General features: G+C 41.6%; 1 protein-coding gene across 2 annotated transcripts in view; it reads right to left on the bottom strand.

The window, feature by feature from the left end:
- Nucleotides 1-19548, bottom strand: part of BTBD10 (BTB domain containing 10) — a 91244-nt gene extending 71696 nt beyond the window's left edge. The window contains exon 1 of one of the 2 annotated variants that reach the window (XM_043972700.1): nt 19330-19548. The gene's annotated coding sequence lies outside the window, so the exon portion shown is untranslated. The remainder of the gene's footprint in view (nt 1-19329) is intronic. The other variant, XM_043972702.1, reaches the window with a different exon arrangement.
- Between the last annotated feature and the right edge of the window lie 789 nt (nt 19549-20337).

Genomic DNA, 20337 nt, shown 5'->3' with positions numbered 1-20337 from the left:
CCTAACTCCCCCTAGTACCAGCTCCTGGTACCATCGTTCCCCTCTTCCCCCTTGCCCCTCTTTGCACGGGTAGAGTGGTTTCACCCCCTTTTCCCCTCCCCTTTCCCCCCAGCTCTCGGACATAGCTGAGCATGCATTCATACCCTGATCACAAGCTGAACACACACCCTGGGTGAGACAGGATTGGATGTTAGATTGTGAGCTCACCCTGTGCATGAGAGGACACCCCACCCCCCTCAAAACTTCCATAAAAACCCAACTCATGAGCCCGTTAGTGTGCTCCTCATACCTGGCATGGGGTTGCCCATTCTCACGAGAATGTAATAAATATGCCTCTATTTGACTTGGTGGTCTCCTCGAGTTATTTGGGTAAACTGAGGCAATTCTGTCCAAACAAATGGGAAAATTTATATGAACTGATGTAGAATGAAGAGAACAGAACCAGGAAAACAACTTGTATACTGATGACAATATTATAAAGACAAACAACGAAGATGGCGGAGGAAAGGCAGTGAGCTCCTGAACTCATGACACAATAGCTCCAAAAAACATCCAAATAGGAAAATGCCCAGAGCAGCAAAACTCACAGAAGAATGTGCTGAAATCATCTTCTAACCAAGAACGGCTTGGAAGGTCAGAAGAAGGGGGCTGCTGTGCTGATACAAGAATCGGGCCCAACCCCACAGTCACCCTGACACAGATCCAGTCTCAGGAAGTCCTCACCAGAGAAGGAGACCCCCAGAGCCTCTGAATCAGCTGAAGCACCAGTGTCATCTGGAACTAAGCTCACAGTCTGGTGAGTGGGCTGAGCCCTGGGCAGGGGAGAGACTACAGGGGTCTATGCTGGTGCTAAGGCAGAACTTGGATTTTACACCCCTACTGAGAACGAGGTGCTAGGCTCAAATAGAAGTGGCCCAGGTCAGGGAGGGGCACAGGCTCGTCAGAGCTAACCAACCACAAAAGCTGGTTGATTGGCAAGTTGGTCTGGGGTTATCTAGGACCAGAAAACAGGCAGGGTGAGGGAAGAACCTGATTCTCCTTAAATCATACCACCTGGGACTTCTTAAGCTTGGGATACTGCAGCCTAGAAACAGTGCCCCACTTCAAGGAGCTAAAAGTCTAGTAAAAGAAAGGCAAGGGACAGCTAGGTGGCACAGTGGATAGAGCACCAGCCCTGGAATCAGGAGTACCTGAGTTCAAATCTGGATTCAGACACTTAACACTTACTAGCTGTGTGACCTTGGGCAAGTCACTTAACCCCAATTGCCTCACTTTAAAAAAAAAAAAAGATAGGCAAGATGAGCTGAAAGAGAAAGGTGAGGACCATAGAAAGTTTCTTCAGTAACAAGAAGGACCAAGGGGCACCCTCAGAGGAAGATGTCAACATCAGGGCCCCTATACCTAAAGCTTCCAAGAAAAATATGAATTGGTCTCAGGCCATAGAGGTGCTCAAAAAGGACTTTGAAGATAAAATTAGAGAGGTAGAGGAAAAAATGGAAAGAGAAATGAGGGTGATACAGGAAAGACATGAGAAAAAAGTCAAAAGCTTGAAAAGTCAAATGGAAAAGGAGGTACAACAGCTCTCTGATGAAAATCATTGCCTAAGAATTAGGATTGAACAAATGGAAGCCAGTGACTTTATGAGAAACCAAAACACAATAAAGCAAATCCAAATGAATAAAAAAATAGAGGGCAATGTGAAATATCTTCTGGGAAAAACTGCCGACCTGGAAAATAGGTCCAGGAGAGATAATTTGAAAATTATTGGTCTACCTAAAAATTATGTTATAGAACTAGAAAAAATAATAACAAAATTCATCTGGAAAAACAAAAAAATCAAGAATATCCAGGGAAATAACGAAAAAAAATTCACAGGAAGGTGGGTTAGCGGTACCAAACCTGGAGCTTTACTATAAAGCGGCAGTCATCAAAACTATCTGGTACTGGCTAAAAAATAGAGTGGTAGATCAATGGAATAGGCTAGGCTCAGGAAATGCAGTAGTAAATGACACTAGTAATATAGTGTTTGATAAACCCAAAGACTCCAGCTTCTGGGATAGGAACTCAGTATTTGACAAAAACTGCTGGGAAAACTAGAAGATAGTATGGCAGAAATTAGGCATAGACCAACATCTTATACCTTATACTAAAATAAGGTCAAAATGGATACACAATTTAGACATAAGAGGTGATACCATAGGTAAATTAGGAGAGGAAGGAATAGTCTACCTATCAGATCTTTGGAAAGGAAAACAGTTTATGACCAAACAAGAAATAGAGTACATTATAAAATGCAAAATGGATGATTTTGATTACATTAAATTAAAAAATTTTAGTACAAACAGAAGCAATGCATCCAAAATTAGAAGGGAGGCAGAAAGTTGAGAAACAATTTTTGAGGCAAGTACTTCTGATAAAGGCCTCATCTCTAAAATATATAGGGAACTAAATCAAATTTATAAGAACCCAAGTCATTCCCCAATTGAGAAATGGTCAAAGGATATGAACAGGCAGTTTTCTGATGAAGAAACCAAAGCTATCTATTCCCATATGAAAAAATGCTCTAAATCTCTAATGATTAGAGAGATGCAAATAAAAACAACTCTGAGGTACCACCTGACACCTATCAGATTGGCTAAAATGACAAAAAAGGAAAATAATAAATGTTGGAGCTGCTGTGGGAAAATTGGAACACTAATCCATTGTTGGTGGAGCTGTGAACTGATCCAACCATTCTGGAGAGCAATTTGGAATTATGCCCAAAGGGCAATAAAGCTGTGCATACCCTTTGACCCAGCAATACCACTTTTGCGGTTTTTTCCCAAAGAAATCATGGAAGGGGGAAAGGGACCCACATGTACAAAAATATTTATAGCTGCTCTTTACGTGGTGGCAAGGAATTGGAAGTTGAGGGGGTGCCCATCAATTGGGGAATGGCTGGACAAGTTGTGGTATATGAATACAATGGAATACTATTGTGCTGTAAGAAATGATGAGCAGGAGGAGTTCAGAGAAACCTGGTGGGTCTTGCGTGAGCTGATGATGAGTGAGATGAGCAGAACCAGAAGAACATTGTACACAGTATCATCAACACTGAGTGTTGATCTACTGTGATGGACTATATTCTTCTCACCAATGCAATGGCACAGAAGAGTTCCAGGGAACTCATGATAGAAGAGGATCTCCAAATCCAAGAAAAGAAAAAAAAAAGAACTGTGGAGTATAGATGCTGAATGAACCATACTATTTCTTTTGTTTTTGATGCTGTTGTTTTTTTCTATTTTGAGGTTTTTCATCACTGCTCTGATTTTTTCTCTTATAACATGACTAATGCAGAAATAGGATTAATGTTATTGTGTGTGTGTGTATATATATATATATATATATATATATAAAACCTATATCAGATTACCTGTTGTCTACGGGAGGGGAGAGAGAGAAAAATCTGAAATTATAAAGCTTGTATAAACAAAAGTTGAGAACTATCTTTACATGTAACGGAAAAAAAATACTTTATTAATTTGAAAAAAAAATTATTGGTCTACCTGAAAACCATGATCAAGGAAAGAGCTTAGACACCATCTTCCAAGATATTCTCAGGGAAAATTGCCCTGAAATTCTAGAAGAAGCTAAAATAGAAATTGAAAGAATCCACCGATCACCTCCAGAAACCCTAACCCTAACCCTAACCCCAAAAGAAAACTCCTAGGAATATTACAGCCAAATTCCAAAGCTCTCAGGTCAAGGAGAAAATATTGCAAGCTGCCAAAAAGAAAGAATTCAAGTACTGTGGAGCCCCAGTCAGGATAGCACAAGATCTAGCAGCTTCTACATTAAAGGACCAGAGGGCATGGAATATGATATTCCAAAGGGTAAAGGAAACGGGATTACAACCAAGAATCACCTACCCAGCAAAAGTCAGCATTATCTTTCAGTGGAGAAAAATGGGACTTTAATGAAAAAGAAGACTTTCAGATATTTGTGATGAAAAGGCCTGAACTGAATGGCAAATCTGACTTTCAAATACAAGACCCTAGAGAACCATAAAAAAAAAAATTGGAGCCGGGGGACATACCTGGGGTCATACAGTGGGAGACTGTCTTGTGTATGAGGCCAGGTTTTGGCTGGGATCCCCCTGGGTCCAGGGGTGATAATCTGTCCACTGTGTCACTTAGCTAGATGATAACATCTTTAGAGTTAAATTTAGGGGTGAAGGGAATTCATTGGGGGAGGGGGAAGGGCAGAAGTGAAATCCTACATGAAAGTAACAGGAAAAGGCTTATGGAGTGGGGGAAGAGATGAGCAGGGCAGTAAATAAATTTTACACTCATCAGAAAAGGCTCAAAGATCTTAAACTCATCAGAGCTGCCTCAAGGAGGGACTAATAGACACACCCAACTGGGTAGAGTAATCTATTTAATCTGGATAGTAAATGAGCCTAACACTCACTAAAATTGGCTCAAAGACCTCAATCTCATTAGAACTGGCTCAAGGAGGGACTAATGTACACACTCAATTGGGTGGAGTAATCTCTATAACCCTGCAGGAAAATAGGAGGGGAAGGGGATAAAGAGAGAGGGGCAAAAGAAGGAAGGGCAGAGTAGGGGAGGGGACAGACACAGAAGCAAATCCCTTCTTTTGAAGAGTGATAGGATGAAAGAAGATGGATAAAAGAATAAATATCATGGGGAAGGGAATAGGATGGAAGGGAAACAGTTATCAATAGTAATCATGAAAAAGAGAAAAGGGGGGAAAATTGTACAAAAAATATTTATAGCAACTCTTGGTGGAGGCTGAGAATTGAGAAGCAAGGGAATGTCCATCAACTGAGGAATGATGGAAAAAGCTATGTTATATGATTGTAGTGGAATGGTCTTGTGCTACAGGAAATGACAAACAGGATGATCCCCCCAAAACTTTGAAAGACTAATGAACATTGATGTATAGTGAAATGAGCATAGGTGAGAGGACATTGTGCACAGTGACAGCAGTATTGTTCAATGAGTAATTGTGAATGACTTAACTGCTCTCAGCAGTGCAATGATCCAAAACAATCCCAAGGAACTGATGAGGAAGCTTACTACGCACCCCTATAGAAAGAACTGATAAAAAGAACACTTGTGGATTGTACATATATAACCTGATTGCAATCTTGTGGAGGGGGGAGGAAAGGGAGGGAGGGAGAAAAATGTGGAACGCTAAATTTTATGAAAATGAATGTTGAAAACTACCCTTACATGTAAATGGAAAATAAAATAAATGTTTGTTGAGAAAAAAAAAAGACAAACAACTATGAAAAACTTAGGCACTCTGTAATCACTAACCTTGATTCCAAAAAACTAATGCTGAAATATGCTACCCACCTAGTAGTCAAAAAATATTTTATCAAGCATCTACTATGTACCAGGTACCGTTCTAAACACTGGGGATACAAAAAGAGGCACAAAAATAGTCAATGACCTCATAGAGTCTACAACCTAATGAAGAGCTTATAATCCAATAGTGAGGTGAAGGGCTCAGAATACAGAAAGAGACACCTATCTGTGTGAACACACAGGTACACACACGCATACAGGATATGGCCTTTGCAGCAATTTGTTTTGTTTGTCTATACATGTTTGTAATAGGGGTTTTGGTTTTCTTTCAGTCTCAATTGGGGGAGGAGGAGAGAATTTTTGCTGATTGAAAAAAATAAAACTTAATTTTTAAAAAGATTCAACTTTGTTAAAAACTTATTTTTAAATTTTAGAGTAAGGATTTTCCCCCCCAAACCTGTTCCACTTGAAACTAAACAAATTCCATAAGCACTTTTAAGGTCCTTTTTTGGTAGTCATTCTTTCTTCCTTTCAAAACTTCCCTGGCCAAGGCAGGAGAACGGCATGGTTTCATTTTCACAAGTAGAACATTAAAATCTATATGAAAAAATTTGGCTCCTTTTTCATACTCACTGCCTACACAGAAAAATAAAACTATATTCTAGCATAGGAAAGAAGGCATAAAAATGGTATTTTCCGAAGACCAATCCTTACATAGATAAATGAAGAAAAAGATGGGGCTGTCATTTGTTACCACCTCCTAGCAACAATGCTCGGCTTCAGAAAATGTCTGAAAATAGCAATGAACAAATGATGGTTTGGGTCTGGCAGGATTCCTCAAGATCTTTGTTCTATTACTAGCTGCCCTTAGTACATCATCCAGCCTCCCTTTTTCAGAACTCTGCAGATGCCTCAGGCTATCCTCTAGAGCACAAATGCCCCACCATGGGAGCTTAAAGACCTTACCCAACTCCACCTCCTCTTGCCTCAATAAACCTATTTCCTCCCTCTCTTCAAAAATCATCAATTCCCATCCCATTGGATCATGGTCCTGTCTTCAACCAACAAGCTAAGGATGAACAGCCAAAATGACATAAGATATGACTGGTCAAGGTAGGGGACTATGAAAGTCATTTCCCTTCTCTGCTTTTGCAGAGAAGTCAAGTCTGTAAAAGCTTCTTAACTTATTTGTGCCATGGAACAGAATAATAACATTTTTAGATGCAAAGTTTTTCAGAAGAAACTACGTGTACTGAAAGACAATTATCAAAATTCAAATCAAGAGTATACTTGACTCCAAGTTAAGAATGCTGGACGAGATGGTCTCAGCGGTCCTTTGCTGAGCCAAAATATTTGAGAAGTTCCCTGTCTCTTCCAACAGCTTTGGTATCAAATGAAGGACACTGTGCGGCACCAGTGTAACAAAAGTAGCTAAACAAGAAGACTTTAAAATTGCTAAATGCGTTTAACTTAAACTACAGAAAAAATTTTCAAAGTGCTTAACATTTTACCCCATAAATCCAAAATTTTAGGTTCAATCCATCTACTACTGAAGTGTCAAGAAACTTTTAGTAGCCAGTCCATCAAAAAAGTTTTAAAAGGGCTTAGCAAAAAATGAAAAAAAAATTTTTAATTTAATTTAAAAGGGGGCGGAGGCTTAGCATGCTTCTTTGTGGATAAGTAGGCCTAAAAAAGCAATAATCTCCATCAGTAATATGAAACCTATTATGGGAACACAATGTAAATATCTTAAACAGGAACGTTGTTTCTGAAGAAAGCCCTAAACAGGTAACCAAGAAAACAAACATCCTGTCTCAAGTTCAAATTCTAAATTGCAGTTTAAGAGAATATTACAATATTTTATTATATTATATTATTTTATAATATTTTTATAAAAATCCGATTTTTTAAAGTTGAAACTATCAGTTAACATGGAATTATGAAATAAGGGGCATATCAAAATTAAAACTTCCCTTCAGAAATTACTGAAGGTGGTAAGAATCTCAAGCTATCATCTTGGTAAAGGATACTGATGACAATCAGAAAAGCAAGAGATTTTTGTGCTTTTCAATTATAGTGCTCTAACAATACAATAACATAATACAACTAATTAACTTAGCAAAGAGACAGACATGCTATTAAAAATAAAACATTCTAATATGCCATCCATTCAGTTGAGAAGCATTTATTATATGCCAGGCACTGTGCTAAGTACCAGGGATACTAAGAAAGGCAAAAGATAGTCACAGCTCTGGAGCTCAATGTCTGAGACAGAGAAAGATGCAAACAACTATATACAAACAAGCTATATACAAGATAAACTGTTGCACTAAATTTTAAAATATTTTTAAAAGGAAAAGCATTACTCACAATGCAGGTGATTTGAAGTTAAGAGTTAAGGAAACAGGGGCAGCTAGATGGCACAGTGGATAAAGCACCAGCCCTGGATTCAGGAGGACCTGAGTTCAAATCTGGCCTCAGACACTTGACACTTACTAGCTGTGTGATCCTGGGCAAATCACTTAACTCTCATTGCCCCACCAAAAAAAAAAAAAAAAAAAAACTTGGGTTCAAATTTCTCCTCTGATAAATACTATCTTTATGACCTTGCAGACAAATAACTTTCCTAAGTCTCAGTTTCCTCATTTATAAAAAAGGGAGTATTTGGAATAGATGGCCTCTGAGTTCTCTTCCAAATCTAGGCCCAGGATCTTTCTAATTTTATTAATCTATGTCTTATAGGTCCAAGCATAGATTCCTGGGGCAATCCAGTGAAGACCTTCCTTAAGTTGGCACTATATCATTGATTATTATTCTTTGGACCCAGCGTTCAACCAATTCCAAATTAATATCATTGCACTATCATCTTGCCCTCTTCTCACCATATTTTTTCCCCACAACAAATCCAAAATCATTAGACTGTCAAAACATTTGTTAATAGCTCAGTAAACCTATCAAAAATAAACCAGGTATTTTGGGATGACCTATTCTTTTTTCCTTTTTTTTTGGGGGGGGGGGGTAAGTGACTTGCCCAGGGTCACATAGCTAATAAGTGTCAAATGCGCAAAGCACTCCCTTTACTAGGTATTTACCTACCAACACTTTAACGATGTGCTCTAAAATTTTGGCAGAAATCAAAGTCAAATTCCCTTTTTGGAAAATCAGACATTTACCCATATACCTTTCCCATTCTACAATATCTTTCAAGTATCACTGACAGGGGTATAGCAATTACACCCACTAGCCCTTTCAGAACACAAGTTCATATTGTCCCACTTATGAGATATCATGATGTCTATTTTCAACTTTAAACCAAATTCTGAACTGCCACTCTCTGAAGAAATAATGCTCAAAGCTGATGTTAAACTAAACCATTGCTAGGGAAATAAACACTGCTTCTTCCAAAAACACACTTTTTTACCCTTTTCTCAGTATCTGCTTGGTGTTCAACTAGAACACAAACTCAAAGCAACTTCCCCTTATATTTAGGCCATAAATTTACACTAGCAACCTTAGAAGAACTAAAAACATACAGATTCCCAGAACTAGATCTGAAAAGAACTACACAAAATACCTGAAACTTTAAATAGGGCCCCTTCTACCCTGAAAGTAGGAGCCCAACTTTAACATAGCAAACAACTACAACAAAAAGAAACTGACCATAAAAATTTACTATGTTGACAGGGAAGCTCAAAACACAAACTCAGAAGATAACAAAGTCAAAACTGTTCTATCCAAAGCCTTGAAGGAAAATGTTAATTGGTCTCAAGCCCAAAAAGAATTCCTGGAAGAACACAAAAAGGAATTTTTAAATCAAAATAAAGTGGTAGGATAATAATTGGGGAAAAGAAATGAGGGTGATACAAGAAAAAAAGAGTCAACAACTTGGTAAAGGAGGCACACGCACACACACAAAAAATACTGAAGAAAAATAATCCCTTTTAAAAAAAACAGAATAAGGCACAAAAATACACCAGAGTGGGGTCAGCTAGGTGGCACAGTAGATAAAGCACTGGCCCTGGATTCAGGAAGACCTGAGTTCAAATCCTGTCTCAGACACTTGATATTTACCTGTGTAACCCTGGGAAAGTCACTTAACTTTCACTGTCCCACCAAAAAACAAAAAACAAAAACACCAAAGTACTCCTTAAAAAGCAGAATTACCCAAGTGGAAAAGGAGGTATAAAAATTCACTGAAGAAAATAACTCCCAGAAACTCTTCAGAGTTTTCAGATGATGTAATCAAAGCTAGCTATACTCATCTGAAAAAATGTTCTAAATCACTATTCATCAGAGAAATGCAAATTAAAACAACTCTGAGGTACTACCCCATATTGATATTATTACAGAAAAGGAAAATGACAACTACTGGAGGGCATGTGGGAAAAAATGGGACACTAATGCACTGTTGGTGGAGCTATAAACTGATTCAACCATTCTGAAAAGCAATTTGGAACTATTTCCAAAAGGAAACCATCCATATTCTTTGACCCAGAAATACCACTACTAGGTCTGTATCCTAGAGGTAAAAACTAAAAAGGAAACAAACCTCCATGTAAAAATATATTTAGAGCAGCTCTTTTTGTGGTAGCAAAAAACTGTAAAGTGAGGGGATGCCCATCAACTGGGGAATAGCTAAACAAATTGTGGTATAAGATTGTGATGGAATACTCTTGTGCTATAAATGACCAGCAGGATGCTCTCAAAAAAACCTGGGAAATCGCACATGAACTGATGCAAAGTGAAATGAGCAGAACCAGGAGAACATGTACACAGTAACAACAATATTGTATGAGGATCAGCTGTGAATGTTTTAGCTATTCTCAGCAATAAAATGATCTATGACAACTCCAAAGGACTTATAATGAAAAATGCTATCCAACTCCAGAGAAAGAACTGAGTATGAATACACTTCAAAGAATACTTTTTTAGACTTTTTCTAGTTTGTTTCTTTTTTTGGTCTGTGTATTCTTTCATAACATGACTAATATGGAAATGTTTTGCATGACTGTATATGTATAACCTATAGGAAATTTCTTGCCTTCTCAATGAAGGGGGTGAGGAGATGGAAGAGAGAATTTGGAACTCAAAAAAAAAATTGTTAACGTTAAAAATTGTTTTTACACGTAATTGGAAAAACGAAATATACAATGGGGAATATTTAACAAAGTAAAAATACAATAAAATATATGTTACATTTTAAAACTCAGTTGATATGCCCTTCCCCACCCCCACCCCAGATCCTTATGTGGCCTGTTTCTATTTGAATTTGACACCACTGATGTAAAGTGCTTTGTAAATCATCAAGCACAAGAAGGTATTTTTGAATTTAAGTTGAGCTAAATTACTTCTAGAGTCTCAGCTCCATGGCTGTAAGCCACTTATATTTTAAAATAATACTCTTTTAAAAGAGAAAATAAGGTGTTTTGTTTTAAAAAATGAAACCAAGGGGCAGCTAGGTGTGGCCCAGTGGATAAAACACTGGCCCTGGATTCAAAAGGACATGACTTCAAATCCGGCCTCAGACACTTGGCACTTACTAGCTGTGTGACCCTGGGCAAGTCACTTAACCCTCACTGCTCCTCACAAAAAACAAACAAAAAAAGAAACCTAAATGAGTGCCCCAAAATCTATCTTCCATGCCATATTCATCTTTCATTTTAAAATAATCTTGAATGAATCAAGCAAATGACTAAACATAAGTTTTAACTGCTGCTTCTTAAAATGTGAGAAAAATATCTAACCTTATAGGAATATATTACAAAAGCATTTCGTTTTTAATCAAATTACAAATCAGTTTGCCCTTTCATCATTGAGTTTAAAAATGTATCTTTAAACTGACATTTAACATGTCATGTAATTAAGCAGAAAGTTCTTTAATTCAAAACCTGATTCTAGTCAAGGCATACTGTTTCTGTAAAAAAAAAAAAAAGTTCAAATTTTTATTTCTTTTCCACCAGTCTTGGTCCAATAAAAAGGGGCTAGGAGAATACTTCTGAAAAAAACAGAACCCATTAGTCTCAATAAGCCACAGGAGTCTCAGATAAACTACATGAGAAACTTGAAACGCAAGAATCACTCATATACCTGACAGTCACTAATAGATAACAGTATCTTACTAATTCCAAGAACACATAGCTTTCTATCTTAAACCAGCTCTCATCAACTTTTTTATCACTGGATTAGTAAACATTTTAGGAATACAGTGGGTAACATTAACTTACCAATAAGATATTCCAAACAGGAATGCAAAGTTTAAGTGACCACAGAAAAGTATGATTCACAATTTTAATCATGTGCTTCCATCAATGATTCACAATGACACACCTGCATTGTAGCTATAAGAAAGGAAATTCAACTCTCCAAAATAAATCACTCTATCTGTGAGTATAAAAATAAGTACCATGTCCAGGCATTGCCAGAAAAGACAAAAATCACATTTTAAAAATGCTCAAAATACTAGCCTGGCCACTTAGGGATGATTCTTTATCCGTGGCAACCCATAAAAAATACTATTTCAAATGATCAATTTGGAACCAAAAGAAGTTTTCTCTACTGCCAAAAATCCCTATGGCATCTCCCTAGTCCTTAATCAGTAGGGCAGCTACTAGGTGGCACAGTGGATAAATACCTTGGACTTGGAGTCTGATGACTTGAGTTCAAAAACTAGCTCAGACCTACTAGATGTGTGTTGGTGGGCATCATCTTCCTCCTCTGTAGAACAGGGATAATAGCACCCACCTCACAGCCTCATACAGTGCTTATAAAGAACTATATATGTACCAGCTATTATCACCATCACACAGAACCTTTCCATTTTTATATTCCTTTCTATTTCTCTTGGTCCCATACTCATAGTTGATTTCCACTCATCCATATGTTTCTCTTTCTAGTTACAAAGAACTTTCTCTTGATACAGCTAGCACAATGGCCTTTCACAAGCACAGAGTAAAACAAAGAGGAAAATATATACCAAGTATGAACAGAATCACAAAATTAAGAGGTAGAAGGGTCCTGAACCATGCTCTAGATCAATCTATACATGACAGAGATCCCCACCATTAATGTACTCCATAAGTGGTCATCTAGTTTTAGCCTGAAAGACCTCCAATGGAAGAAGCCCCTCCACCTTACCTCTTGAGGAAATCCATTCCACTTCCAGACAGTTGATATTATGAAGAAGCTTTTCATGATATGAAGACTAAACCTGTCTTTGCAGCTTCCACCCACTTGTGAGATTTAAAATTGGATACTGAGCATTAACCTCCCCTCTTTAACCTTTCCCTTATATTTATCTCCCAGACTAGTAAATGGAAGAAACTTCTGGTCTCTAGTTAGAGCTTTTATTGTGTAGTAGTTACCAGGTGATGTTGATTAGAGGGATAGGAAAATAGAAATACAAACAAATAGTCTTAAGTCTAAGCTTAGTCTATATTCCGTATAAAACTCACCAAAAGCCCAAGGCCACCTTTGGGGGGAGAGAGAGAGCTGAGTCAAGCATGTGCTGCTAACGGCGAGCCGGGCCGAGTCCAACTCCAGTCTGCGTCTGTGTGTCGCACCAGTCATCAGACCAAGAGAGCAGGCAAGAGATCCCACTTCCGTTCTCTCCTTGCCTTTTAAGCTCGCACCCCAGAAGCGGAGTGCTTAGCAGTCAGACTGGCATGCGTAGCCCATACACGGCCACCGTTGGTCTCCTCCCCAAAAGGGTGGTCCTTTAAAAACTGGCGTCTTTTCATATTCACTAACCGACTGTTAAAAAACTTTTTACCACACACTGCTACCAGTTCTCCCTTCTGAGGCCAAAGAGAACAAGTCAAAGCCTTCCTCCACATGACAGACCTTCAAACAGTTGTAGACAGTGAACCTATCCATCCACTCCTCCCTGCCAACACCAAGTTGTCTCAAACTGCAACATATAAGCAATGGAGAAGGAAGGGGAGAGCAAGAAGGGAAAGAGACAGGATGGACTGATCCTGTGGAAAGGATAATAGATGACAGGTAAACCATTAGAATGCTATGCACCAGCACCTCCACCATGTCAGAAGAAACTGAAAAAGATTCTCCACTGACAAATTTATTAGAGGAAAAACATTAATCTGTCAGTCAATTAGCAATGACACTCATACTGTGTTGCAGGCACTCTACAAGTTCTGGCAACACAAACAAAATGAGAGTATCCAACCTCAAGGAACTTAAATTCTAATGAGGCAAAAATTATACCTAAAAGGGGAGCAAATTGGTGGAGAGAAGGGGTAGTTGCTATGGTAGGGACTCGGTGGCCAAGTTCAGAAAACGAGGGATAGCTGGTCTAGGGCCCTTCCCAAAAATGGAGGTTTCGAGAAGAACTCACCAGTGTGGAGTCCAGAGGCACCTGAGGTTTGGTGGCACGTAAAACAAGTGCACCAGAGTCGTTCTGGGGGACTCTGGATAGCTTACTCCACACCTCTCTGGGCTTTAGCTTCCTTACAAAATGGTGTTTGGCCTGGTTGGCCTAGGGAGCCTTCCAATACCCAAATTTATGAATCTATGATTTAATGTGGGTCTTAAAGATTGTAAAAAGGTATCCGGATAGGAAAGGGAAATCAGACTTAGAGAAGAATGGCGTAAGAGAACAATATAGTATTAAATAACATTTAAATTAATGAGAAGAAAAGTGAAAAATATTAGTTAGAAGGAAGAAAAAAAGGGGTAGGAGGGATAAAAAGCACCAAAAGGCCTCAAAAACAAGAGACAAAAAGGGCTATTTTTAAAAATGTTACTAAAAGAAAAAGCTTTGAGGGGGCAGCTAGATAGCACAGTGGATAAAGCAGCAGCCCTGGATTCAGGAGGACCTGAGTTCAAATTCGCCCTCAGACACTTGACACTTACCAGCCATGCGACCCTGGGCAAGTCACTTAAGCCTCATTGCCCCTCAGAAACAACGACAACAACAAAGAAAAGAAAATCTCATGGTTCAAGGAGCCCTGATCTCAATAAGATCTGCTCCTGAGTTGTGTCCATATAAGGAAGGAAGAATAAGGTCCACTCCTGAGTTATACCCATATAAGGAAGAGGGATGGGAATACTACGTTCCCATTAGCTCATTTTTGCCTGTAGATTGTAACCCTTAAGTAATCGGACCAATGATGAGAAAGGGGAGAGTCCATTTGTGTTAGGGACTAGGGTTTAAAACAGGGCCTTCAAGCCCCCTTTCTTTGCACCCACTAGCTGTACACTAGGGTGCCTCCTTCTCACAAGAAGGAAATAAAAGAGCCTTTGTCACATTGCTGTTGAGTTCCTGAGAATTATTGAGGATTGTTTTCCCTCACAGTCAGTCAGTTAATAAGCATATAACAGTAACAATATAACTAACATTTATACAGTGCTATGTGCCAGGCACCTTGCTAAGCATTTTGCATTTATTATCTCATTTTATCCTTAAAAATCATGAGGCAGGTGGTATTATTATTATGCCCATTTTACAGTTGAAGAAACAGAGGCAAAGAGGGGTTAAGTGACTTGCCCAGGATCACACAGATAGTGTCTTAGGTCTGATTTTTAACTCAGGTGTTTCCAACTCCAGGCCCAGAACTCTATCCATTTCACCACCTAGCTGCCCCATTTATTAAACACTGTGCTAAGGATTAGACATAAAAAGAGGCAAAAGGCAGTATTCAAAGAGTTCGCAATCTATGCAGGAGACATTCAAGCACACAAATATGTACAAACAAGTTATTATATACAGGATAAATAGGAAATAATTAAAAGAGGAAAGGCACTAGGGATTTTAGTTGGGACTTGAAGATAGCCAAGGCAGAGATGAGGAGGGAAAGCATTTGTGAGATCAGATTCTCAGGCCTTTCTCCTCCCCACTCCAGAAATCCAGTTTTCCTGGAGAAACTTGATCAAATCTCATTTGGGACAAACCCAATTGAACAAAAGAAACAGAGATAGATTCTTCTGTCTAGATCAAAGAAGGACTGAGGAGATAATGGACTTTGCCTTAAGCAACCTGAGTGAGGGTCTTTTACATTCTTTTCCCTGATGTCATCTCAAAAGTTCATTTTAATGTAGACCAGCTTCAAATCACGTCAACCAATGGAATTTAATGATGCTAACCAATTAGCTTTGATTGATGTATAATGAATTGCCTCTATCAAAAGAGAATAAAAATCCTCAGAAAATACCACCACAAAGGTCTCTTTTTTAGGGCAGCAAGGGTCTTCATGGGGTCTTCTAGGTGTTCTGGGTATTCTGGGACTTTTCTCCTGTTCTCCTACTCCCTCCTCTCTGCTTTCTCTATCACGAGAAGTTAGGGAGACAAGTGGTCAATCTTTTATTGGTATATTAATAATATATGCTTACCCAAAACTTGTGTCTATACCAATGCCAACAGTATTAATTTTTAAAAACACACATTCCAGGGATTGGGAACAGCCAGGGAAAATGCCTGGAAATGAGAGACTGAGTGTCTTGTTCATAGAACTGCAATAAGGCTAGTACTGGATCACCAAAGTACATGGCAGTAATTAAGATTTAAGAAATGTGAAGGGGGTTAGATTATGAATGGCTTTAAATGCCAAACAGAAGATTCTGTATTGGGGGGAGGAGTTAAACAGTCAGACTTACACTTTACTAAAATCATTTTGGAGCCTGAATTGAGGATAGACCGGAGTAGGAGAAATTTAAGGCTGACAGAACCATCAGCAGGCTAATTGCAATAGTCCCAAGTGTGAAGTATACTCCAGGAACATAAGAAGTGTTATATAGCTATATAAATGCTACTATTATTATTAGATACATGATGTAAAGTGAATATATAAAAACCATATATAAGTAGTTAAATACAAATTAGTTTGTGAGGGAAGGCACTAGCAATCTAAGGGTCTGGGGGGGGGGGGGATCAGAAAGGGATGCATGCAGAAGATGCCTGACCTATGTCTTAAAGGAAGAGAAGAATTCTAAGAGAAGATAAGCATTACAGGAATGTGGAACAGCCAGTAGAAAGGCATGGAGATAGGAGATGGCGTGTCTTGTATGAAGAAGAAAAAGAAAGCCAGTTTGGCTAGATTGCTTTGGTTGGGGGTTGGTGGAGTAATATCCAATGACTAGTAAGTCAATAAGACTATAATAAGCAGATACAGTGATGAACACTGGAGATTGCAAAAGAAAAAGAAAAAGAAGCTCAATCTAATGGGAGAGATAAAATGCAAATAACTATGTACAAACAAGTTGGAAATCACTGACTAGGAAGGGGGGAAGAGAGGGTACCTGTCAGACCTGTGCTTTAGAAACATCAATTTGACAGCTGAGTGGAGAGTGGACTGATGTGCTGAGAGAGGAGACCAGATGATCAGATCTTTCCCTCCTTCCTTACCTTTTGATTCATAGGCTTTCACTAATTGTTGTTGACTCATTTTCAGTCCTGTCCAACTCTTCATGACCCTATTTGGGGTTTTCTTGGCAAAGTTACTGGAGTGGTTTATCAGATGAGGAAACTGAGGCAAACAGGGTGAAGTGACTAGCCCAGGGTCACACAGCTAATAAGTCCAGGCATGAGCATGATCATGATCATGATGAAAGTCTACACCAGGATAATGGCAGTATCAGAGGAGGGCATATAATATAGAATGTCCTCCCTCCTCTCTGCCTCCTGGCTCCCTGAATTCCCAACTAAAACCCCATCTTCTAAAACAAACCTTTCCCAACTCCTCTTCATTCTATAGCTTTTCTTCTCTTATTTCCTATGAATCTTGTATGCACAGCTTTCTTATACCTGATCCTGAGGTAACAGTCACTGGAGTTTACGTGGATTTGATCACTTTGAAGAAGACTATGCCTGTATTCCACTTTTTGTCTATGCATGAAAATATATTTCAGGTCACCAATGCTGAAAAATGTTATGGACATTTATGAAATTTATCACTACCAATCCCTTATTAGAATGGGAGCTTCTGAAGGTCAGAGACTATTTGCCTTTCTTTGTATCACCCCATAATTAGTACAGGTGGTTGTTGTTCACTTGTGTCCAACTCTGTGACCCCATTTGGGGTTTTCTTGGCCAAAAAAAAAAAAAAAAGATGAGGAGGAAACTGAAGCAAACAGGATTAAGTAACTCACCCAGGCTCACAGAGCTAGTGTCTGAGGCCACATGTGAACTCAGGTCTTCTTGACTCTATCCACTTTACCACCTAGCTGTCCAGATTAGAAGATAGTAAGAGTTTAATAAATGCTTGTTGGATCAAGTCCCCCGATTGGCTCCCTGCCTTACGCCTCTTCCATTCATCCTCCAGAATGCTGCCAAATCAGTAGTTCTAAAGCACAGTTCTTACCACATCCCTCCACTTCAAACATGAACAGCTCCCTAATAACTTCAAAGTCAAATAAGATTTCAAAGACCTAGAGAAAGAGCAGAACTGGAGAGGCCATTAAGTCCAAGTGCCTCATTTTATAGATGAAGCACCTGAGCTCAGAAAGGGCTTCAATACACTCCTTTATGCTTACGGGAAGAACCACACCTAGATAATGGGCTTTGCCTAGAGCAACTTCATCAAGGGTCTTAGACATTCTTCTCCCTGATGTCATCTGTAGAGTTCATTTTAATGTAGACCACCCTCAAGTCATGTCAACCAACTGAACTGAAAGCTGCTAACCAATTAGCTGTGATCAATGTACAATGAGCTGTCTCTATCAAGAGAGAATAAAAACTCTTAGAAAAGGTAAGGAACTCTAGCTGGACATGCTTTTGGTCCATTCTAGGTCTTATGAGTCTTAGATGTCTTTAGGGACACCCTTATATTTCTCCTCCCATTAAATTACAACCTCTCAAACTGGCCATTAGTGTTAGCCTAGACAGAGCAACATCAGCTAATTTTCCTGTCATGTTTGTACATATGTGTGTGCATACTTGTATGTATTTGTGTGTCTTTGTATATCTTGTATATATACTGTACATATGCTGTACATAGCATGTTGCATACATATACTGCACATACATATATACTATATATATGGTATATGTATGGTATATGTATGGTATATGTATGGTATATGTATGGTATATGCTGTGTGTGCATATGCATATGTACATGTTTTGCACATATAACATCCCTATTTTCTATGTATGCCGCCTAGTTCTGCATGGGTGTAACATGTATGTGTCAGACATGTGTGCAACTTTATATGTTTATGAATGTTTTTCTACACACACATATATCTACGTGTATGGAGGGCAGCTAGGTGGCAAAGTAGATGGAGCGCCCAACTTGGGGACAGGAAGATGAGTTCAAATCCGACCTCAGACACTGACTAGCTGTGTGACCCTGGGCGAGTCACTGAATCCCGTTTGCCTCAGTTTCCCCACCTGTAAAATGAGATAGAGGGCATGGCAAACCGCTCCAGTATCTCTGCCCAAAAAACTCCAGACGGGGTGAGGAAGAACCGGGCTCGACTGCATACACACTCGTGTGTTACTGGAATAATAAGCTTCCCCCCCCCCCAAACAAACAACACACACACACACACACATTCACTCATCATTCACCCAGTACCTCGAGGCGGACGCGTCCACACCCACCCCCCCACACCCCCCGGCCCCGGAGCATTTCAAAGGGCCGCCGGGCTCGCGGCCGGGAGCGGGTACGAAGGGATGGGAAACGCGCCGGGCGACTCCGCGGAGGAGGGCGGGGGAGCCCCACGTGAGGCGCTGTCACTGAACCAAACAGGGCGACCGTGGGCAGGTCTCAGATCCCCGGCTTCCCCGGGAGCCCTTCCCCCTCCCCGGCCGCGCCCCCATTGTGATGCCAACCGGCTCTTCTCCCCGCCGACGTGAGAATGACCGCTGGGGGGGGCGGGGCGTGGAGGAGGAACACGAGTGGGCCTGTCGTCTCGGTGCCCGGGCCGCCCGGCACAGGGCTGGGGCCGGGCGGCCCGGGGACCCGGCGCCTCTCCCCCGCCCCCCAGCTCCCGGGTCCAGACCGCGGCGGCGCCGCCCCTCAGGGGCTCCCTCCCGGCTCGCCCTCCCGCGCTCTCCTACCTGCAGACGGCCCTGACGCATCCGCCGGGGCCGGGGGACCGCGGGCCGGCGTCGGGAGTGGCAGCGGCGCCTCCTCGCTCGCAGCCCGGGTGATCGCGCCTCCTCAGCCGGCGCGGCCGCGGCGGCCACTGCTGAGGCTGGAGCTGCCAGGGCCAGCCCCGGAGAGTACAGGCCGGCTCCGCTTCCTCCTCTCGCGAGAGCCTGGGAGCCCGAAAAAGCCAGGCCCGCCGCACTCTCGCGAGAGGCCTCGCTCCAAAGCGGTCGCGGGGCGGAGTGGCGGGAGGGAGGCCGTTGCTGAGGGGCGGGATCCCTGGGCGGGGCCTGTCCTTAAACGACGCCGCCCCGCCCCCCGCCGAGTCAACCGTCCCAGTGACGCTCTCGGGGGCTTCCGGAGGCTCGCGGGCTCTCAGGTCACAGTAGCGTTTCCGGGGTGGGGGGGTATCCCCCCCAGGCTTTCCTCCCTCCTCTGACTCCGTTAGGAAAACGCGGGGAAGCCAACAGTTTACAAAAGCCTATGGACCCTCGCGTGGAGGCCATAGTGGCTCTGATCGAGCTCGTGCGCAGGCTCGGCGTGGGCCACGGCCCCACGAAGGGAGAGCGGGACGCCCAGCTCGGGGGAGGAGGGGACCTCCGGGGAAAGGCGCCCGACGGCAAAGTCCCGGGCGACACTCCCGGGAGGCCGGCGCCTCGGGCGAGGGCGCCCGCGGCCGGGGGAGCTTCGTTCGCCCGGGACCTCGGTGCCCCGGACGGCGCCGTCCGGGTCCAGGAGGCGGCGCTGCGCCTGCAGAGCCTCCCGGGCCGCGAGCGCGACCGGGACCTCCGGCGCTCCGAGTGGGAGGCGCCCCGAGTGGGCGCCAGGACGGCCCCGGCGGGTGCCCCGTCGCTTCGCGACCACCTCGAAAAGCTGGTGAAGAACCAGTGCGCCCTGCACGAGTCCCAGAAGGCCCTGCAGCTGGCCATCGGGGACCTGTCCGGCAAAGTGGACGCCCTGGCCAGGACGATCCCGTC

Source organism: Dromiciops gliroides, chromosome 6, assembly GCF_019393635.1.
Source record: "Dromiciops gliroides isolate mDroGli1 chromosome 6, mDroGli1.pri, whole genome shotgun sequence".
Lineage (NCBI taxonomy): Eukaryota > Metazoa > Chordata > Mammalia > Microbiotheria > Microbiotheriidae > Dromiciops > Dromiciops gliroides.
This window is presented reverse-complemented; position numbering and strand designations above follow the sequence as displayed.